The sequence below is a fragment of the Meles meles genome, chromosome 10 (assembly GCF_922984935.1).
Source record: "Meles meles chromosome 10, mMelMel3.1 paternal haplotype, whole genome shotgun sequence".
In the NCBI taxonomy this organism is placed as follows: domain Eukaryota; kingdom Metazoa; phylum Chordata; class Mammalia; order Carnivora; family Mustelidae; genus Meles; species Meles meles.
The window spans coordinates 85,130,394-85,154,519 of NC_060075.1; the positions used below are offsets into that span (position 1 = coordinate 85,130,394).

At 36.0% G+C, this 24,126-nt stretch overlaps 1 protein-coding gene across 4 annotated transcripts in view; it reads left to right on the forward strand.

Annotated features, from left to right (window-relative positions):
* The window catches only part of MAGI2 (membrane associated guanylate kinase, WW and PDZ domain containing 2), a 1,383,262-nt gene that overhangs the window by 283,416 nt on the left and 1,075,720 nt on the right, over positions 1-24,126 (forward strand). The window lies entirely within an intron of this gene.

Consider the following 24,126-nt stretch of genomic DNA (forward strand, 5'->3'; position numbering starts at 1 on the left):
TCATTTCCTTTTACATTTATTTTGTCAGTAAGAAAGTTTTTAATGTTTTGGCAGAGAATTTTAAAGGTCATGAAACAATTGTAGTTCCCCCCCTTGATTATTAAGTTCGCTGCACAATTTCATCATGGATGGTCATTTTTATAGTCCCACACCATCATGTATAAACTTCCTGTTGTTTCAAATGCCCTGAACTGTGGAATGACCAAAAAAAAAAAAAGGCATTTAAGGGGCATCAGTGGGTGAAGCCTCTGCTTCAGCTCAGGTCATGGTCTCAGGGTCCTGGGATTGAGGCCCGGATCAGGCTCTCTGCTCAGCAGGGAGCCTGCTTCCCCTTTTCTCTCTGCCTGCCTCTCTGCCTCCTTGTGATCTCTCTCTCTGTCAAATAAGTAAATAAAATCTTTAAAATAAAAAGGCATTTAAGAGCAGTAACAATAAAGGTATGTATTTAGAGTGTATTTAAAGTCATGGGTTGAGCACAAACTTAATATGAGCAAATACTGTGATACTATGGTTAGCCAAGTAGTGTGGTCGGGATTATAGTAATAGGCCTTTTTTTCCCCCACTACCACCTATCTCTACTGGTAATACAATCCCAACCATTGAATGGATGTTCAGTTCTGGGTTCCACATTTGAATAAGACTTTGCAGGGAAAGAAAACTACCTCATATTGATTACAGTTGAAGAGACTGGGGAGATGGGAAGTATGCTCAAGTAAAGAATTGCTCTTACAGCGGTACCTGGGTGGCTTAGTCATTAAGCGTTTGCCTTTGGCTCAAGTCATGATCCCAGGGTCCTGGAATCAAGCCCCACATCGGGCTCCCTGCTCGGGGGAAAGTCTGCTTCTTCCTCTGTTCATGTTCCCTCTCTTGCTCTCTCTCTGTCAAATAAATAAATGAAATCTTTTTTAAAAAATTGCTCTTACAGAGGAAGTGGGAGTAAATTTATCCTGTGTAACTCCAAAGGGTGAGCCAGGAAGTTAATAGGGGATGTTTCAAAGAGACATCTTCCTCTTGGTTAAAATAATTCTTCTTCACATTGAGTTGCCCCAAAATGGAATCAGAGCACATGGAATCACATTGCTGTGGTGTTGAAGTGTTTTTCAAGGTAACTGTCTGCTGGCAGGGATGTCTTTCTGGGCTGGAAGAAAATCCCTAAAGCCCATTTCAGATATTAAAGAGTGTGATTCTAGAATGGTAATTATTACAATCTATAATGGTGGGTTACAGCTACTATAACTCTATTTGTTGTTTAGTGAGAGATATGTCAGTCCTGATACAACAGAGAGTATTGGTAAGAGAAATGATCTTTATGTCAGAAACACCAGAATTAAAGTCCCTGTTCAGATAACTGCGCACCCTTGGGCAAGTTATTCTCTCCAAGCTTACCCTTTGTCTTCTGTAAAATAGAAATAATACCTGCTAATACTTGTTTTCTGAAGATTACAAATAATATATCTACCTTGTGTTTCGAAATCTTAACTATTACTGTCTTTAAAAAAAAAAACAACAAAAATAGGAATAAGAGGTGGATTTTAGGGATAGAAGAATTTTTTACAATACCAAAAATGACAACTTATTAATTCTTTTTCATATTGCCAAAATATTTATGTCTCCAGTAGGTGTGAGATATAAATTTGTAATAGCTCTATGGGAATAAGAAGTGCAAAACAGAAGTGGCAGAAATATGATGACTAGTCAAGAGAACACATTTGGATAAGTCAAAATAAAGTTAGAATGAGTAAAACTCAAATCATCAGTCTAAAATAGTAAGACTTAGATATTCTTTTTTTTTTAAGATTTTATTTATTTATTTGACAGAGATCACAAGTAGGCAGAGAGGCAGGCAGAGAGAGAGGAGGAGGCAGGCTCCCTGCAGAGCAGAGAGCCCGATGTGGGGCTCAATCCCAGCACCCTGATATCATGACCTGAGCCAAAGGCAGAGGCTTTAATCCACTGAGCCACTCAGGTACCCTAAGACTTAGATATTCTTAACCAAGACTACAACAACAAAAAGACTATTGATTTTCTGATGGGATCCTATTTTAAAATTAATTATAAATCAAATAATTTTTCAGTTTGAATCCCTTATTTTTATTTTCATTTTTTAAAATAATATAGTAGAGAATACATTGTATTTACATAGTGAGGTCACTTTCCCCATAAAATTGTACATGGAATCATTTACTCAAAGTTAATGGTAAAATCTAGACAAAATGAATAAAATAAAGTGGCCATCAGGAAGATTTGACTGGAAGTATTAACATATACACTGAAAGTATGTATTAGTAACAGTTGGGATTGGAAAAGGAAATTAAATAGCAAACCTAGAAATTACACAACTAGGCATTTCCTCCAGGTAAATATCTCTGTTGTAGAGATGGATATATCAGCTTATTAAAGCCAAACATCATTCTATGTTTCAGTAATATACTGAAATCTTCTTGTTTTGAGTTCAAGCTCACGGAAAAGTTGCCTTGTATAGCTTATCAACTAATCAAGACCATGGAATGTCTGGTTGTCTTAAATACCATGTAAAATAATCCATTATCCATTAACATCTGGTTTTCTGCACCAGTCTCTGTGAGAGTTATAGGGTAAGAGAGAAAAGGAACTTTCTATGTACTGACAAAATTAAGCTTTAATTTTGCAAAGATGAGGAGCAGCCTCTGGACTTTGATAGAATCACCAAGAATCACCAATCTCACCCACATTATTTCTTGGGAGTCATCGAGATACCCCCTTGATCATTCTCTGACCTTGAGACTTGCTCAGTTTCTTCGAAATTTCTTAGTCATGTCAGGTTTTGTTTTGGTTTCGGTTTTTTTCCATAAAATTCTTAGACCGGGGTGGCTCAGTCGTTGGGCATCTGCCTTCGGCTCGGGTCGTGGTCCCGGGGTCCTGGGATCAAGCCCCGCATTGGGCTCCCTGCTCAGCAGGAAGCCTGTTTCTCCCTCTCACTCCCCTGCTTGTGTTCCCTCTCTTGCATGTGCTCGCGTGCTCTCTCTCTCTCTCTCTCTCTGTTGAATGAATAAATAAAATCTTAAAAATAAATAAAATTGCCGCTTCCAGTCGGCGAATGGGAGAAGAATTAGGCACAAACAAGTCAGCTGCAAGAGAAAGGGAGCAGAGGACAACAGTAGAAAACACTGCTGCCCCGAGTAACTTCCTCAGACTCACTTTTATTAGGTAGAACCAATAACCAACAGAAAAGCCGATGAAGGTCAAACATTAGTCATATGTCTTGTAGACAAACAAGAAGGAGGGCAAAGTTTATAGTTAAACAAGCACATTCAAAAGACTTATCTAACTAGCCACAAGTGCTTTTGGGAGGAGAAAGGGGAGACAAAGGAAAAATGAAGCAGGCAGCATTCAGCTCTAAGTGGGCCAGGCATTCCCAGCTGCTCGGCTCCCACGAAGCAGGGGGCATTCGGCCCTGAGCGGGCTGGGCATCCCCAGCTGCTCAGCTTCAAGGCCATATTATCAGCCTCTCCCCCAAAGGCCTGTTGAGAGTATGTTTTTCTTAAAGCTATATCTAAATGTGCTTGGTAACTAGTACAATCTCCCAGGGGTTATATTTTAACTAATACATTGTTCTGAGGGGCAGTTGCATAAAATAATAAAATAGATAATAAAATAAAAATCTTTAAATAAAGAAGGTAAACTTCTAAAAAAATTCTGGGGGTGCTTGAGTGGCTCAGCGGGTTAAGCCTCTGCCTTCGGCTCAGGTCATGATCTCAGGGTCCTGGGATGGAGCCCTACATCGGGCTCTCTGCTCAGCAGGAAGCCTGCTTCCCCCTCCACCTCTGCCTGCCTCTCTACCTACTTGTGATCTCTCTCTCTCTCTGTCAAATAAATAAATAAAATCTTTAAAAAAATTCTGGTTATATACACTACAAATATATGCTACAAATATAACTTATCACAAGATATTTTCATAGTAGGATATAATAAGTAATACAAATTAGTACTCTACTCTGTAATAAGTAATACAAATTAGTACTCTAGTACTCTACAGTTTAATTATGTAAGTGTTAAGAGGATACTCAGTTTGAAGCAATCAAAGACTAGGGTTGGTCAATTGCATGATGGTTTGGGTCTAACTTATTGATAAGAAATACATTGCAGAAGGAAGATTTAGGGAAGGGATTATCAAACAGTATTCATAAGAATGTCCATTTGAATTTCCAAGAATCACCCTTAAGAATTATGATTCAGGGAGTGTATTACTTTTCTATTGTTCCTATAACAAATTACCATGAATTCAGCAGTTTGCAAGAACACAAATTTATTGTCTAATAATTTGTAGATCAGAGATCTGACTCCTCACATAGGTTATCACAAGACTGAGATCAAATGGTCACCTGCCAGGAATTTTATTGATGGCTGGGGGGCGCGGCGCGGGGGGAGTAGGAGGGGTGGGAAACCACTTCAGGCTCTTTTGTTTGCAGAACTTATTTCCCTGTGTCTCTAGAACCAACTGCCTGTTTCCTTGCTGGCTATCAGCTGGGGGTCATTCTCAGAGTCTAGAAGTCTCCTTCATTTCCTGGCTCATTTCTTCCCTCTTCAATGGCAAGAGTGGAAGTCTGAGTCCTTCCCATGCTTCTTACCACTTTGACCTCACCTTCTGCCTCAACTCTCTGGCCCCTACCTGATAAAAGCTCTTTTTTTCATATGATTAGATTTTACCCACCTGCATAATCTCCTTATTTTAAGATCTGTAACCTTAACTACAGTGTCAAAATCTTTTTACAATATAATAGAACATGTTCATGAGTTCCATGGACCAGGGTATGGATATCTTTGGCAAACCATTACTCAGTGACTCTGGTCACACTCTAAGAAATCCCGGTATAGAGGCATAAAACTTGGGAACTAAATTTTCAAACATGGTGGAAGATGTATTCACTCACTCTTAGGAAGAAGGGAAGACCATGAAATTACTAAGAACGAGATCAGAGATGACGTAGCATCAACAGATAAAAGGTAGAGACTGCATTAAGCAAAAAGAGTAGTATTTCTTAAATGCTTAAAGAACACTTGAATTTGGGCACCTGGGTGGCTCAGTCGGTTAAGCAGCTACCTTCAGCTCCGATCATTGTCCCAGGGTCCTGGGATCAAGTCCCATATTGGGCTCCCTGATCAGTGGAGAGCCTGCTTCTCCCTCTCCCTCTATCTGCTCTCTTATCTATTTTTGCTCTCTCTCCCTCTGTCTAATAAATAAATAAAATCTTTAAAAAAAAAAAAAGCACTGGAATTTATTTAGGACCTATTTATTTTCTCCTGGTTGAGATAATTACTTTACATCGTTCCCTGTGTAGAAGTAATCTTCTCACTGTGCCCACATCTGTATTTAACATAGTTTGGAATAATTTTAGAGACTATTGCAATTATTACTGTTTGTAATATTCATAATAGTAATTGTTTCTATTGAACATGATTCGATTGAGTTGACATTTATTTTTCTGTGACAACGTTTCCCTTTATGATTCAATTCCTAACCCTTTAAAACTTGTTTTTAAATTTACATAAATATACTCTTTTTGTGTAAAGTTATATTAATATGACTAATGCATAGAGTACTGTAACCACCATCACATTCATGATGCAGAACCATTACATCACCCTCCCCTGGACAAAAATACCTCATATTTCTCCTTTGCAATTAATTTTTGCCCCAAGCCCTAACTCTTGGTCACCAGTGATATGTTCTTTGTCTTTATAATTCTTCCCATTCCAGAATGTCATATGAATATAATCATATAGTATGTAACTTTTGAGGTCTAGTTTCTTTCACTTAGCGTTACACATTTGAGATTCATGGTTGCTGCATCTATCAGTAGTTTGTTTCTGTTTATAATTCCTAATTTTTTAATCAAAAATGGTTTTAAATTAGAATCTAAATAATTTTATGATTAAATTACTCACACTGTTTTTTAATTGTTGTTTTTTACCTGGCGCATCCAGGAATTGTTCTTGTCATAATGCTAAATTTCTGGGGTTTGCAGGGTTTTTCCCTATGTAAATTTTTTGTGTGAGTTATATATAAGACTTATTTTGAGTTAAATGTGGACTGATACATGTGTTTTAGCCACTTGTGATTATTAAAGTCTGCTTAATACAAGTGTCTAATGTTGAACCAACAGGTGAACTTTGCACCGTGTGTGTGTGTGTGTGTGTGTGTGTGTGTGTGTGTGTGTGTTTAAAGATTTTATTTATTTATTTGGCACAGAGAGAGAGAGATCACAAGTAGGCAGAGAAGCAGGCAGAGAGGGTGGAGGGAGAGGCAGGCTCCCTGCTGAGCAGAGAGCCCAATGTGGGGCTCGATCCCAGGAACCTGAGATCATGACCTGAGCCAAAGGCAGAGGCTTAACCCACTGAGCCCCCCAGGCGCCCCTGCACTGTTTTGAAGAGAAGAATTGGAGTCAGAGATGCAGTTACATCTCAACAGTCCAGTACAATGGAGGCAAACATCACAGTCCAAAAAACAATTCAGTTGGATTTGATGACTTATGTATGAGTTTTCCTTATGTGATAATTAACCTTTTGCTTATACTAACATTAAAACTATTTAAAATACAACAGGTGGTGGTAGGACAGGTAGCTGAGAAGCATGGAGAATGGCAGAAAGAACCTAGTTTAAATTTAGGCATCTATAGGTGCTTAACAGAGTGGATAAGCCACATTCGGATAATTGAGATTTGAGCAGATGTGAGTTTGTTCTCATTAGAATTCATGTTTCAAGCACTACACAATACAAGTAAATAGCTACTGAGCAGGAACCTGGAAGTTTAACCTTTTCTGTCTCTTAAATATAAGCATCTCATTCATAGCGCCATGCTTAAAAAATAGACAGTTCCAAAAGTCAGTTGTGCAGCTAAAAGAATCATTAATCTTTAAATAGGAGATTGTTCATTCTGCACTCTGCTGGGGATTATATAGTGCTTTTCATGTACTATACCTCAGAGTGTTTTACTCAGCAGTGAAGTATTCTGGAGATGTGTGATGAATATGAAACTCACATAACTGCAGCTAAAGCGCATGGTATTTGTTAAGAACCATTTGTAAAATCAGAAATCTGCCATCCATGTTTGATACTTGACATGCAAGAATCAGTGGAGAGCAGAACACATTGTTTATTTTCCAACAAGCATGAAGAGAATTTTCCAAAGAGTAGTATTTGCATAAAGAAGTTTGTCCGTGAATGAAAGTCCTCCAAGGATTTAAAAGGACAAGCATCAGGATTTAATGGTATAGGATAAAACTTAGGATGTTTAGCTGAGCGTACCGAAGACACCGAGGAGCTTTGGTAGGTGCCAGACAGTGTGGCTGCAGGGCTGAGAATTAGTAGTGTTTCTGGAAGGGCCATGAACGTCATCAAAGATACAAGAGGGGGTTCTCTGTGAAGCTTCCCTGACTCCCCCAGTGGTTTCTGTGTTCTTCCATGACCCTTTTAAAATAATTTCTTTCCTGCCACTAGGTTGAATTAAAGTTTACCTGTTTAAATTTCTGTTTGCTTGCATCAGACTGTGGCTGTGTACAATTTCTGTTTGTTTGCATCAGATGGTGGCTGTTTGCTTGCCCTGGTCTGTGGCTTCTGTACAGTCAGCACCATGCTTTACCCACCTGTGCACCCCAGGGCCTAGTGCGGGATAGGGGAAAGAAAACCCTGGTTGAGGAATGATGCAGGAATGAGAGTGTGGAGGCCGAGAAAATTAAGGCCATCCCACCTCCGGTTTAGCTTTAGCATAAGTACAGCCATCTTGGCAAAGCAAAAGCTGGCACCTTGCACCCCCTCTCCACCTGCTCCCCTCCCCTCGGTAGTATGTGTGACATTCCTCAGCCACCCCTGGCGGCCCTAAAAGAAAAACAAAGAGTTAACTCGCAGAGATCACAATCCTGCAAGACAGGAGTCTCCCTTGGTCTACCAATGTCCTAGAGATCTACAACAAAGAAGCTATCTTAACAATAGCACAATTTCCAGAGGCAAATAACTCAGTTCCTTAAGCCCTAATGTCACCCTACCCACAATAAAACTGAAGGAGGCTGAGGCAGAAGGAAATGTAAATAAAGTTAAATTCCTTCTAAACCTAAATCTCACTAACAAGGACACTGGGTAGGAGAAATGTGAAACTTTATCTCTAAACCTCCAAGATAGTGTCAGCCATCATTCCCAAGCATATGACCCACTGATATACATCTAAAGGGTCTCACAAGAAGATTTTTATTATTGGTAATGAATAACCTTTTCCCCAGACAACAGCTAGCCCCTCAAGGTCCTGGAGACCTCGCTTCCAAAATTCCTTAGAGACTTACATCATCCATAACCCCTTTTGTCCGAGCCCACCGCCGAGCCCACCCCTACTCTGCCTTTAAAAAACTCTGACTGTAATCTGGCTGGGGGTCCAAGTCCCTATTCCTCTGTGTAGGGTATACTTGGGCCCAAGCTTAAGCTTGTCAAATAAACCCTGGTGTGATTGCATCGGTGCTTGGCTCCTTGGTGGTCTTTCAGACGCGAAAACTTGGGCATAACAAGAGGTCAATATGTAAAGATCAGTGTGTCCTAGGGAACACGCTAAGATGAAGACAGAGGTTAAAAAAAAAAAAAGTTCTTAGGTGGACAAGTGTCTCCAAAAATTAGGATTTTTATCTTTAAATGATAGTTAATTAGTATTTTAAATTGGCTTAATTTTCTGGGCTGGTATGTATTCTCTGAATTCTAAAAAAATAAATTTTTCTCTCTATCAGTCAGGTTTCAACAAGAGAAACAAAAACAATAGAACATACAAATTTAAAGGTTGTTTTTGATATATCTATCCATTTAATTCAACTCTAGTGCTCTGAGCTATAATATTTTATAGATTTTTTTGGTACTTTTTTGGCTAAGCTACACATTTTTTCAGCTTTATTGAGATATTCTTGACAAATGAAATTATAATATATTTAAGGTAAACAAATGGTGATTTGATATACAATGTGAAAAGATTCCTCTCATTAAGTTATAATGAACCTGTGTCTCTCCTCATAGAGTTATCTTTTACCCCCTTTGGTGAGAACATTTAAGTTCTAGTCTCTTAGCAAATTTATATCATATAAGAGTGCTACTAGTTATAATCACCACATTTTACATTTGATCAGACTTTATTCATCTTGAAACTGAAAGTTTGTAACATTTTGCCAACTTCTTCCTATTTCCCCCACCCCAGGCCCTGACAACTACTTTTCTTCTTTGTGCCTATGAGTTTAATATAAGATTCCCCATATAAGTATATGTCTTTCTCTGTTTGAGTTACTTCACTTAGTGTAATGAAAGGTTCATCCACGTTGTTGCAAATGAGGACTTTTTTTTTTTTTTTTAAGATTTTATGTATTTATTTGACAGAGATCACAAGTAGGTAAAGAGGCAGGCAGAGAGAAAGGAGGAAGCAGGCTCATGCTGAGCAGAGAGTCTGATGCGGGGCTTGATCCCAGGCCTCCCGGGGTCATGACCTGAGCTAAAGGTAGATGCTCAACCATCTGAGCCACCCAGGCACCCTGAGGACTTCTTTTTTTAAGGCCAAATAATACTCCTGGAATCATGACCTGAGCCGAAGGCAAAGGCTTAACTGACTGAGCCACTCAGGTACTCCGAGAGCACATTTTCTTGACCAATTTTTCCACTGATAGACATTTCAGTTTTTGTACCTTGGCTACTGTGAATAATGCTGCAGTGAACATGGGAGTGCACATATCTCTTGGAGATAATGGTTTTATTTCCTTTAGATATATACTCAGAGGTGGGATTGCTATCCTATAGATACATACTCAGAAGCGGAATTGTGGCCTCCATTGTGTTTTCCATAGTGACTATACTCATTTTACACCTCATCAACAATATGTAAGGGTTCCCTTTCCTCCACATCCTCATCAGCATTTATCTCTTGTCTCCTGGATAATAGTCATCGTAACAGATCTGAGGTAGTTTTTCTCATTGTGGTTTTGATTTGCATTTCCCTGATGTTGATGTTGAACATCTTTTTATACACCTGTTGGCCATTTGTATGTCTTTGTCTATGGAAAAATGTCTATTTAGATCCTTTGCCTGTTTTTTAACTGGGTTATTTAGGTTTTTATTTATTTGTTTGTTTTGTTTTATCTTATGTAATTTCAGTTTTGCTTCTGGGTTGGATGAATTCCTTATTTATTATGGATATTAACCCGTTATCTTACATGTGGTTTGCAAATATTTTCTCCCATTCTATAGGTTGCCCTTGATTTTGCTGATAGTTTTCTTTAATGAGCAAAAGCTTTTTGTTTGACAGAGTGCTACATCCTTCTTTTTTCTTTCGTTGCGTTTCCTTTTGATTTGAAGTCCGAAAACTCATTGCGCAGACCAATGTTAAGAAGCTTACTCCCTATATTTTCTTCTAGGAATTTTATAGTTTTACATATGAATCTTTAATCCATTTTGAGTTAATTTTTGTATACAGTATAAGGTAGAGGTCCAGTTTCACTTTTTCTTTTTTTCATTTGGCTGTCCAGGTTTCCCACCACCATTTAATGAAGGGACCATCCTTTCCTCCGTTGTATATTCTTGCCTCTTTTGCCATAAATTAATTCACCATATCTGCTTGGGTTTATATCTGGTCTCTCTATTTTGTTCCATTGATCTATGTGTCAGGTTTTTGTTTTTTTTTTTAAAGACTTTATTTATCCATATTAGAGAAGGAGAGAGATCAGAAGTTGGCAGAGCGGCAGGCAGAGGGAGCAGGAAAAGCAGGCTCCCAACTGAGCAGGGAGCCCTTTGTGGGACTTGATCCCAGGACCCTGGGATCATGACCCAGAGACAAAGGCAGACGCTCAACCCACTGAGTTACCCAGGCACCCCATATGTCAGTTTTTATGCCAATACCATAGTGATCGATTACTGTAGCTTTGTAATATAGTTTGAAATCAGTTAGCATGCTGCTTCCAACTTTTTTTTCTTTCTGAAGATTGCTTTGACTATTCAGGATCTTTTGTGGCTCCATAAAAAATTTGGGATGGTTTGTTCCCATCTATGAAAAGTGCCATTAGAATTTTGACAGGGATTGCATTGAATCTGTACATTGCTTTGGGTATCACAGACATTTTACTTTATTAATTCTTCCAATCCATAAACATGTGATATCTTTCCTTTTATTTGTCTTCAGTTTTTTCATCAGTTTTGCCCAGTTGCAGTGTACGGGTCTTTCACCTTGTTGGTTAAATTTATTACTATTTTATTATTTTATGACATTGTAAATGAAATTATTTTATTAATTTCTCTTTCTGATACTCACTGTTAATGTAAAAAATGCAACATATTTTCATATCTTTATTTTATGCCCTGCCACTTTACTGAATGATCCTTTGTATTTTCCTTTGTATTTTTTTGGAATTTCTTTCAATTCTGATTTTTTTTTTTTGAGTTTTTCTCTCTTTTTTTTCTTGGTGAGTCTAGCTAGAGGTTTGTCAATTTTGTTTATTTTTTCAAAGATTCAGATCTTAGTTTCACTGACATTTTCTATTGTCTTTTTAGTCTCTGCTCCATTTATTTCCACTCTGATCTTTATTATTCCCTTCCATTTATTACTTTTTGATAAGGGATTTTAAAGTTACTGAAAATGTTGAACTGCAGTGGAATTTGATGTTATTGTCTCTAAAGATAAATGTACAATCTTACAGATGATTCTAAGAATGCCCTGTGGCAGATTTTTTTTTTCCGTTTTCTTGTGTGTGTGTGTGTGTGTGTGTGTGTGTGTTTTACCCTAGACTATATATTATACTCAATTTTATTATTCTTTTGGATAACACATAAAAGCATATTATTTTGCTTTCATCCTAAAATTAAACTTAATACTGTCTGACACATATATTTTTAAAACCATTTTCCACAAAATGGCACAAGTTTTTATTTTTTAAATGACTTAAAAAAACTAAAGGGAAAACTAGCATTGAAATGTATTTAATGTTCAGATTATTTTTGTCTAACTATTCTTCCTTCACAGACATATCTGGCATGCTGATGTACCTTCTGGAGACTTAGAGAAATAAACTTTTTTTATATGCACTCTTAAATTCTTTACTGAATTGGGAAAATAAACAAATGATTATTTGGAAGCCAGAAGCTTTAAACAGCACTTTTTTTTTTTCACAACATTGCACAAAATTATCAAGGGAGAATAGTTTTTCCTTCCTCTCCCTCTCCTGGGTGCATCCTAAGTCTGTATGTCCGTTTATCCATGGCCTCAACACAGATAAGTCTCTGGCTTTCAGATAGATGTTTGAGAAATCTTGATTATGGTGGATACCAAATATACAATCCAGGTATTCTCTTACTGGGCTGCGGCCACCTTGACAACATTTGGAACAATATAAAAAGATAATTTTAGAAACTTATGGAGTAATGGAGATTAACATTATAGACCCAAGTTACAGTCTATTTAAGTAGCTTGATGAATTTCTCTGCATTCTGAAGTTTTTTCTCATCCTGCTCTCACCCACATACCCTACTGCCAAAACTGAACTTCTTTTTTTTTCTTTTTAAGGTTTTATTTATTTATTTAACAGACAGAGATCACAAATAGGCAGAGAGGCAGGCAGAGAGAGGAAGAGAGAAGCAGGCTCTCTGCTGAGCAGAGAGCCTGATGCGGGACTCGATCCCAGGACCCTGAGATCATGACCTGAGCCGAAGACAGAGTCTTAACCCACTGAGCCACCCAGGCACCCCTGAAACTGAACTTTTATTAATTCTTTTACCTCAGTCCTAACAACATCAAAAATAATAAAAGCTGACATTAATGTGGCTAATTACAGGCAGTATAAATGTATTGGGTGCTTTGTGCATTCTGCCAGTTAGAATTAATTTAAACTACGAATAATGGGAAAGGCAAAATAATAACAATACAGTTCTCTTTCATGTAAGAGAGGCCGTTTAGGGCTGGTAGGTTCACCACGAAGTTGTCAGGGACACTGGTTCCTTGTACAGCTCCATCCTCTCAGCATACTTCTTTTAACTCTTGGTGCAAGGAAGCTGCTTACGCTCCAAGTATTACAGCCATATTCCAATATTCCAGCCAGCAAGGAGGAAGAAGGAAGGAAATAAGAGCATAAAGGATGCCCACCAGCTGTTTTTAGGGAGATCTCGTAAAAGTGTACATATAACATTTTTGCATATTAGAGATGCCCAAGAGCCTAGAAAACATAATATATCACAGTGTGTATTCCATTCATGCCTATAACTAGATAATAATTGGGCATTTTTTACTAAGTGACTACTGGTACGACTAGCTCCCATATGCAATAATTTCCTTGGCCTTTAGAACAGCCCTTTAAGCAGAACTTTAACCACAGCTCTCCATGGCTTTGCTACAGGCTTTAATATAGTTCTCTTGAGACTGGATTTCTGTCTCATGGGTAGGAGCCTGTCTTGGAACCCGAGTGTCCCCTCCCAGGGTCATGGGATGGGGATCCTTCTATGGACTATCAGACTTCTTCGATGCTGATTACCTGCTGCCTCTTTGGGCCTCTGACTATTACTTACTCTCTGCTTCTGTCTTGATTGTCCTAAATCTGTCAATTTATGTGGTTTTTCAACACAAATCTTCATCCTGACCCATCGTTCTATTACAGAGCCCTCATTATAGCATCAGCTCTCTTGGTTTCAGAATCAGTAAAAAGAAACGATGCTGACTCTGACATAGATTTTAAGTTATACAAATTTCAGTGAGTATTCTTTGTTTATCACTAGGAAACAACAGAGACATAAATATGCCAGCTTCCCTTTTATACTAGATTGTGACTTTGGACAAGTTACTTGATATCTCTATGCTTCAATTTCCTTATCTATATAATGAGGATGACTGAAAATTATATCATAGGGTGGCTGTGAAGATTCACTAAGCTTATATATATAAAATATCTCCTGACACATGTACCCTCCAGTCAGGGTTAGCTAATAATAATAATAATAATAATAATAATAAGTATACTTATAATAATGCTTATGATTTTTCAACTCCCTCTCTTATCTTTTAGATTACTTTATGGTTTTAGGCCTTTCAGTTAGTGACTGTCAAGGGTAAAAAAAGTTTGCTATTTGAGAGTCCTGTTGAAAAGATAATCAATAATCTTTTCATAAAATTCACAGAAATATTTTACTCTTAATTATAATTCTCCTTTAGAGAATTGGGTAGGATTTTCCATACTTTTGGGTCATCTTTAGTCTCTGGTGTCAGGGAACTATAAAATAATTCTGATCGGCAGTGGAATAAGCTTGGGACTCGAAAAAGAAGGAACTGAATTGATGCATGGATGCAGTTAAGTTGCTTTATTTATTTAAGGTTTCCAGAGGGAAAAAAGATTTTGATGAATTATCTAAATAATAATTCATCTTTTTGTTCAAGGAAACATGGATTATATGAGCATTGGATAATAAGACAGTCTTGATGACTTTAGATACCTAAAAACATTTAACACTGACACATCTAAGTACTTATTCTTTGTTCATTCAAAACTTGGGAAGAAACAGATGAACTACCTGGAATGATCTATTCCTAGAGTTAAATAAACTTAAATGAAGGTACTCCTTGTAAAGTTGTAGACAGGGTTATGGCTCTGAACTCAGGATGGTGATAAGGCACCAGGTAGTAGTAATAGAAAAAAAAAATCTTACACAAGAGACTTGACGGTCCATGGCAAGAGACAGAGAGAAGATGCTCATGGTAGAGGGAATGCTGGTTAGGATCTGTGGCTATAGTTAGAACACACTTGCTGCCAAACTTCTTCCTGACTGGCAGGAATCTGGTGAATACCTCCCCTATCCTCTTTAATCCTTCACTCTGATCTCTTGTGCCTCCCATTGGCTTGATCTATTTGAAGTTGTCGGGCATAGGATCCAGGTGATGTCATTTATAGAGGTCAGCCTCCCAGGACATAGTGTATGGCAGAGAAAAGAAGAGAGTGGTTGGAGTGGCCACAGTGCATAGCTAACACATTTCTGTTTGTAGCCCTCTTTCATACTCTGGACCTCTTCAGTGTCCTGAACAGGCATACTATGCCTCAGGATATTAATGCTAGTTGTTTTGAGCCTTGTGACTTTGTTTCACAGAGCTAATCTTCTTCAGGGATGAGCCATTCTCCTTTTTCGTGGGGTCTTTTTTTTTTTTTTTTAAGATTTTATTTATTTATTTGACAAAGAGAGACACAGCGAGAGAGGGAACACACGCAGGAGGAGTGGGAGAGGGAGAAGAAGACTTCCCACCAAGCAGGGAGCCTGATGCGGGGCTGGATCCCAGGACCCTGGAATCATGACCTGAGCCAAAGGCAGACACTTAATGACTGAGCCCTCCAGGTGCCCCTCATGGAGTCTTGATATCAGTTCTTTATATTTGGTGTCCGAATTCCAGAAAAAGCCATTGATGAAACTAGGCCTTGGCTGCTTCATTTACAAAATCTTAGGGTTGAAACAGCTCAAAAATTCAATTTAAAAAATTCCATATAATTCCTGACCTGAAATATATCAGTCATGAGTTTTCTGTATTCATAAGTTGAATTTAGACAAATTTACTTCTTTGTAGCTCCAAGGTAACTGAAAATTTTGGCTTTAATACAAACTGTGGGTCACTCCTGTTGCAAAATCTAGAAAGGAAGAAGGAAATGGTTAAGTTTAGAAAAGGAAAGGAAGAGGAATTGCTAAAACAAAACAAAACAAAACAAAACAAAAAACCTCATCAGGGATTGATGTAATGAGGTCTGAAATCTTGTATAAAGACAAGGCTTGGCAAACCTGGGCTTTAGGAATCAGATATCACCAATCCCTCAGTCAGAAATTCCCTAAAGATTTGTATATATGAGTAAACAAAAAACATTTTCTAATTTGTGTTCTGTCTGCAGCAGCACAAATTCTATAAACATCTGGTTACAACTAGAGATTGGGAAAATCCTAGAAAGTTCTCAAGAAATAATAAATTTCATATGAAAATTAATAGCTCTATGTCCATAATTGCTCAATCATGAGATATAAATAACATCGGTATTTGTTTTTGTTGTAGTTGATGCTATTGATTAATTGGGAGAGGTTTAAAAAAGTAATTACTTTTCGACATTTCATCTTCCATACCTGTTTTCCCATAGGAAAATGTTTTTCAATGTCAAAATCATAATTTTATTCAAGAATTTTATCCTTAGAACTGATGACAGTTGTAGCATATCTATGTTATATGTTCTGAAAATGAATGTGTTCAGAAACTTCACAGGACACACCAGTCAGCAAGTCAAACAAAGCCCAGTCTTATCTATCCCCCAATCATTCTTAGATGAACTAAAAACTTCAGAACACGATGAAATTTACTGTCTGATTTTCATAATAGCTAAAATCTGACCTTTTTTTTCACTACCCAGAGAAATGCAATATACCTTAATTTTAAAAATGAGACTTTTGAAAAATTTGATAAAAGATTTCTTCTTCATACTGGATCATAAATGTGTTGCTTTTCTCTAATTAGTATTCTGTATAGTGTAAATTAAAGGCTACTAAGGAAATAAAATTCAATACAACAGTTTACAACAGGGTCAGTAAAGTGTGGCCCATGGATTAAATGTGGCCTGCTCTTTTATTACGGCCCATGAGCTAATTATGGTTTTTGTATTTTTAAATGGCTTTATAATTTCAAAAGAAGGATGATATTTTACAATGTAAAAATGATGATTTTGAAATCTTTGTGTTCATAAATAAAGTCTTATTGGAACATAGCCCTATCCATTGATTTATGTATTTTCCATCACTGTTAAAATAACAATTTTCCAATTGTAGAAGAGATCATATGGATAGCAAAACCTGAAGTTTTTATTATTTAGAGTTTGACAGGAAAATTTTGCCTGCCGCTTGTTTATAGGATTCAATTAAAGTACATTTTCTTAAAGAAAGAAGATAGCACAATATTTCAAACATAATACAGTACAGTATTTTAAACAGTGTAAGTATTCCCTTTTGTTCAGTTTGCTTGGCCTCTAAAATAATAAATGACAGTGGTTGAAATCTTACTAATACAAACATTCTCTTTTAGACAAAGTATGGTTAGTTCAGAAATATGTCTCTGAAAGAATTATAATGTTCAGTATGACATTTAACAGACTACTGAGAAACAAGTTTTCTTTTAAGGGAAAAGTGTTTTCTCTTTTTTTGTTGGTGCAGTGGAAGAGTAACACGCTTGGAGAGGAATTACCTTCAGTGATAAGGAACTTGAGAGACAGTATAATCAAAATGGAAAGATCTTGAGCACTCTGAGAACCAAGGTTAAGCAAGCATTAGTAAATGTGGTCTACAGTGAATAAATGCTGAAGAGGGTCTAGGAAAAGGAGCTAGAAAGAGGTAAAATCTGTCAAACTTCAAAGTGCTAAAGAATAATGAAAAAGGAGGATTTAAGAGTTTTATAAAGGGGAAATAAGGGGGCTCTTAAGTCTTAATACCAAAGTGGAACAACAATGAAAAAGACAAACTAGGTGCTGAGCTGTACACTATTGTGAGAACAGTATGTGATAAATCAAGGCAATGGTTATAGCTAGTATGAGGGCTGAAATTTACCCAATATTTAATACGGTATCAGAATTCACCTTCACTAAAATTTTGATGTGGTCACCACATACCATGGATATGACTTACTATGGATGTTTGGATTCTTTCTCAAAGAGAGAAGAAAATTTTTATTTTTGTGACAAAAGGCTTAAAAACCTTAGTGAAGGCATTGTTATCTATCAGCTATAGTTTACTGTCTAGGCCATTGAATTTAAATTTAGGTCTCATGTATTTAATTTAATTCATTCATTTTTATATGCATGTCTCATGAGTTATGAATTCAGACTTATTTTTGCTTATGTCCCTGAAAGCACTAAGAAAATGTTGTAAGCAAGTCATTTAATATTTCTGTGGAATGTGTGATCAAACAAGGATTACTACATTGTAAACTACCAAAAATACAGTCCTTAGGTCATTTTCCTAAATGATCTAAATGAAGTGTCACCACTTATTGCCATTTACAAAGTACAGTGGGATACATTTCGGAGAAGCTTTTTTTGTAAAATCAAGTGAAATACAGTTGAAATAAAAGTAAATCAATTAAGGCAAATAATATATAAGGAGAGAGAAGTTATGTTTTTAATAACAGAAAATTGTTAATTATTATATATATTTTCTATAGTATTAAGTAATTAATTTTTACTTTATTATAATTTTAAAAACCTGAATCAAACTAAATGCAAAAAATTCAGCTATGAATATTTATTGCTATAAATGAGATGAATGAACATTTTTTAAAGGAAAAAAATAATTGATCATTAGAGGTAAAAATATTTTAATCACTTATAACACACATGAATATCCTTTAAATTCGACTTGATTCATTAAAAAAGCCATGAATTAAGCACTTATCAAATACTCCATTACCTTACATTTATAACTTTTTATTCATTATAGGAGACTGCTTAAATACTCTGTAACTTTGAAGGTAAAGTATTAAATCTATGTTAATGGTAAATGGTGACCATAAGAACAACTTCAAGAAATTAAAAAAAAAAAAAATCTTACCCTTTAACAGATAAAGCCACATGAAGTATCTCATACCTATCTACTTAGGTAAAAGGAGGACAACTTTATTCTATTTTACCTCTAAAGATGTCCAAAAACTTGATTCTGAAATGAATATTTTTATTTGAATACGACTATTTACTTCTGCATATTTAGTTGAAATTTTCAAAAAGGAATTTCTATTGAACTGTTCTCTATTTGGGGAGACCATTCTGAAATCACTGATTTCTTGGAATTAAGTGAGGGTTTTTGTTGTTGTTATTTTTCCTTCTGTTTGTGGAGAAGATAGGTAGAATATATTTGGTTGCTTTGAATTAATCTTCTTTATAAACAAATTTAAAAAGTGTTGCTACAGCTGATGTCAGAGAAATTACTGCCTGTGCTCTCTTTAGAATGTTTATGATTTCAGATCTCACGTTTGGTTCTTTAATTCGTCTTGAGTTAATTTTTGTATATAGTGTGAAAATGTGTTCCAGTTTCATTCTTTTGCATGTAGCTGTCCAGTTTTCCTAACACCATTCATCAAAGAAACAGACTTTTTTTCTCCCTTCTTTGTCAAAGATTAATTGACCATAAAACTGTGGGTTTATTTCTGGGTTTTCTAGTCTGTTCCATTTATCTACTTATTTATTTTTGTGCCAGTACCATACTATATTGATTACTACAGCTTTGTAATATAACTTGAAATCTGGAAGTCAGTATTGTTTTTCTTTGTTGAGATTGCTTTGGCTATTCTGGGTTTTCTGTGGTTCTATACAAATTTTAGAATTGATTGTTCTGGTTCTGTGAAAAATGTTGGTATTTTCACAGGGATTGCATTAAATGTGTAGATTGCTTTGTGTACTGTAGACATTTTAACAATATTTGTATTTCTGATCCATGAGCATAGAATGTCTTTCAATTCTTTGTGTCATCTTCAATTTCTCTCATCAGTGTTTTATAGTTTTCAGAGCATAGATCCTTTACCTGTTTGGTTAAGTTTTTTCCTAGGTATTTTATTATTTTTTCGTGCAATTGTAAATAGGACTGTTTTCTTAATTTCTCTTTCTGCTACTTCATTATTAGTGTTATAAATGTAACAGATTTCTATACATTGATTTTGTATCCTGAGACTTTACTGAATTCCTTTATCAGTTCTAACAGTTTTTTGATGAAGTCTTTTGGGTTTTCTGTAAATAGTATCATGTCATCTGCAAATAGTAAAAATTTTATGTCTTCCTTACCAATTTATATACATTTTATTTCTTTTTGTTGTCTCATGGCTGTGGCTAGGACTAACAGTACTATGTTGAATAGAAGTGGTGAGATGGGCATCCTTGTCTTTTTCCTGGGAAAGGCTCTCAGTTTTTCCCCATTGAGGATGATGTTTGCAGTGTGATTTTCATAGATGGGCCTTTATTATGTTGAGGTGTGTTCCCTCTAAACCAATTTTGTTGAGTGTTTTTATTATGATTAGATGTCATACTTTGTCAAGTGCTTTTTCTTCATCTATTGAAATGATCATATGGTTTTTATCCTTTCTCCTTTTGATGCTGTGTATCACTTTGTTTGATTTGCACATATTGAACCATTCTAGCATCCCAGGGCCAATTCCTACTTAATCCTGGTGAATGATTTTTTAAAATGTATTTTTGGATTCAATTTGTTAGTATTTTGTTGATGATTTTTGCATATATGCTCATCAGAGATCTTGGCCTGAAGTTCTCTGTTTTTGGTGGTGTCTTTACCTGGCTTTGGTATCAGAGTAATACTGGCTTCATAAAATGGAAAACAATGGAATTTAAAATTTCAAAGTTGAAATAAAATTAGAAATTAAAATTTCAAAATTGAAATTTGATTGTCAAAGAGGAATTTGGGAAATCACATCCATATGGTAGAATTTTTTAAAACAATTTTTAAATGATTAATGAGTCAAAAAATAAATGAGAAGAAAAGTAGAAAATGCTTTAAGAAGAATAGAAACAAAAAACACAATATACCAAAATTTATGAGATTCACCTAAGCAGTGATTAGAGGGAACTTCATAGCCTTCAAATCAATAACCTAATGTTCCACTTTATGAAATTAGAAAAATAAGAGCAAATTAAACTTAAAGCAATCAGAAGGAATGAAATGATGAGGATTAGAATGAAAATAGTACAATAGAGATTAAAAAAAAGAGGGACAAAATCAAGAAAACCAAAATTTGGTTCTTTGGAAAGATCAATAAAATTGAAAAATCTTTAGTTAATCTAAGCAAATAAGACTGAAATTACTAAAATCAAGAATTAAATATGGGATATCACTAGCAACCTTTCAAAAATAAAAAGGATTATAAGGGAAAGAACAATTGTGTGCCAACGTATTAGATAACCTAGATAAAATGGACATATTTTTAGAAAAAACAGAACTTCCTAAACCAATGTAAGAAGAAGAAGAAAATCTGAATAAAGATCTAACAAATAAAGAAATTGAATTACTAAAAGACAACCAAACAAACAGTGGTGCCTGGGTGGCTCAGGCAGTTAAGCAACAGTTAAGCAACGGACTCTTGATTTCAGCTCAGGTCATGATCTCGAGTCATGAGATCAAACCCCATTGGGGCTCCACACTCAGTGTGGAGTCTGCTTGAGATTCTTTCCCTCTCCCTTTTCCTCTTTCCACCCCCACCCCCTGCTCATGTGCACTTACATTCATGCTCTCTCTCTCTCTCAAATAAGTAAATCTTCAAAACCAACAAACTTCCCACAAAGAAAATTGCAGGCCCAGGTATTTTCACTGGTAAATTTTACCAAACATAAAAGATTAACATCAGTCTTTCACAAAATCTTCCAAAAGAGAGAAGAGGGAAGACTTCCCAAGTCATTCTATGAGACTGTTAACCTGATTTTAAAAAATTACCAAAAGCATCACAATGAAAGAAAATCACAAACCAGTTTTCCTTATGCAAATAGACACAAGAAATCTCAACAAATACTACAAGATATGAAATATACTGTATACCATGATGAAGGGAAATTTATCCCAAGAATGCAAGTTTGATTTAACCCAGGGAAATCAAGCAAATCAATGCAATGCTTTACATTAGTAAAGGACAAAAACAATAGATGCAGCACTGCACAAAATCCAACACATTTTAATGTTATAACATTCAACAAACAAAGATAGAAGGGAACTTCTTCAACTTAATAAAGGTCATCTATGAATCATTCATAGATAACATCACACGTATTGGTGAAAGACTATGATTTCCTCTTAAATCAAGAACAGAACAAGTATGTATGCTTGCACCATTTTTATTATACATTTCTTTTTTTAAAAAAGATTTTATTTTATTTTTTGACAGAGAGAGAGAGGGAACACAAGCAAGGGAAGTGGGAGAAGGAAAAGCAGGCTTCCCACTGAGCAGGGAGCCTGATGCAGGGGCTCAATCCCAGGACCCTGGGATCATGAACTGAGTCAAAGGCAAATGCTTAACTGACTGAGCCACCCAGGCACCCCTGAGATTCTAGCCTGAAAATTAGGCAAAAAAGAAATAAAAGGCACCTAGTTTGGAAAACAAGAAGTAAAGCTCCTTCTGTTTGCAAATGACATAAACTGGTATATTGAAAAATCTGAGGAATCCGCACACTCTAAAGAAACAATTAGAAGTAATAAGTAAGTTCCAGTAAGGTTGTAGGTATAAACCAAAACTCAAAAAAATTAATTTCTATATAAGCAATGAACAATCCCAAAAGTAAGTTAAGAAAACAATTCCATTTATAATAGCACCGAAAAGAATAAAATACTTAAGAATAAATTTAACCAAGTGCTACAAGATATATACAATGAAAAAAAAAACACTGAAAAAAATTAAAGAAGGCATAAACAATCAAAAAAAAAATCCTATGTGCATGGATTAGAAGACTTAATATTGATACATAGGTCATCCCTCCTCAAATAATCTATAGATTCAGTGCAATTCCTATCAGTATCTCAACAGTCTTTTATGTAGAAATGGAAAAGCTGATCCTAAAATGAATACATAATCTCAAGGGACCCCAAATAACCTGACGGTCTTAAAACAGAACAAAGTAGCAGAGCTCACACTTGCTGACCTTAAAACTTACGATAAAGTTATATTAATTGAAGTAGCATGCTAATGGCATAAGGGTGGAGATATAGACCAATAGAAAATAACTTGGAGTCCAGAAATGACCCACACATTTATGGTCAGTTGAGTTTTTAAGACAGTGCTAAGGCAGTTCAATAAGGGAAATAATAAACTTTTCAATAAATGGTGCTGGGACAAGTGCTTATCCAAATGCAAAAGAATGAAGTTGTATCCCTTCCTGAAGCCATTAAAGAACATGGTCAAAAAAGTGAAAATAAGGGTGCCTGGCTGGCTCAGTCAGAAAAGCGTGTTACCTGATCTCAGAGTTGTGGATTCAAGCCCCTATGTTGGGTATAGATATTACTATAAAAAATTAGAATAAATTTTTTTTAAAAAGAAAGTGAGAATATACTCCACATGATAAGAGAAAAATATTTTAAGTCAAATATCCTGTAAGAGATTTATATCTAGAATACTAAAGAACTCTTACAATTCAATAATAAAAAGACATACAACCCAATTTACAGATGGGCAAAAATTTGCTTAGACATTTATCCTAAGAAGATAAACTCATAACCAATAAGCACATGAAAAGATGCTCAGTACCATTAGTTATTAGGAAAATGCAAATCAAAACCACAATGGGATAACACCTGGTGCTCACTAAGATGATTATTTTTTTTTAAGATTTTATTTGCTTATTTGAGAGGGAGGGAGTGTGCACACATGTGTCTGAACAGGGGAAGGGGCAGAGGGCCAAGCAGCCTCCTTGCTAAGCAGAGAGCCTGATGCAGGGCTCAATCCCAGGACCCTTAGATCATGACCTGAGCTGAAGTCAGATAATTAACCAACTGAGCCATCCAGGTGCATCCCCCACTAAGATGATTATTGTCGAAAAAGATGTACAATAACAAGTGTTGGCAACTTGTGGAGAAATTGAAACTCTTATACATTGTGGGTGGAATTGTAAGATGGTACAGCCACTTTGGAAGGCATTTAGAAATTCTTTAAAAAGTTAAGCAATATTACCTTATGACCTGTAATTCTACTTCTAGGTATATGCGCACAAGAAATGAAAATTTATGTTCAGAAAAAAGCTTGTATATGAATATTCATAGAAATGTTATTCATAATAGCCAGAAACAGAAAGAACTCAAGTGTCTATCAACTGATGAATGGATAGACAAAGCATGCTGCATTTTATTCAGTCATGAATAAGAAAAAAGTCCTGTTCCATGCTACAATATGGGTGAAGCTTGAAAACAGTATGCTAAGTATAAGTGACCAGATGCCAAAGGCTACATATTGTAAGATTCAATTTTTATGGAATGTCTAGAATGGGTGAATCCATAAAGACAGAAAGTAGACTAATGGTTGCCAGGGGAGGAGAGGGAAATGGCAGCGGGGAGAGGGTGAATGAGGATTGACTGCTAATGAGGATGAGATTTCTTTTTGAAGTGATGAAAGTATTCTG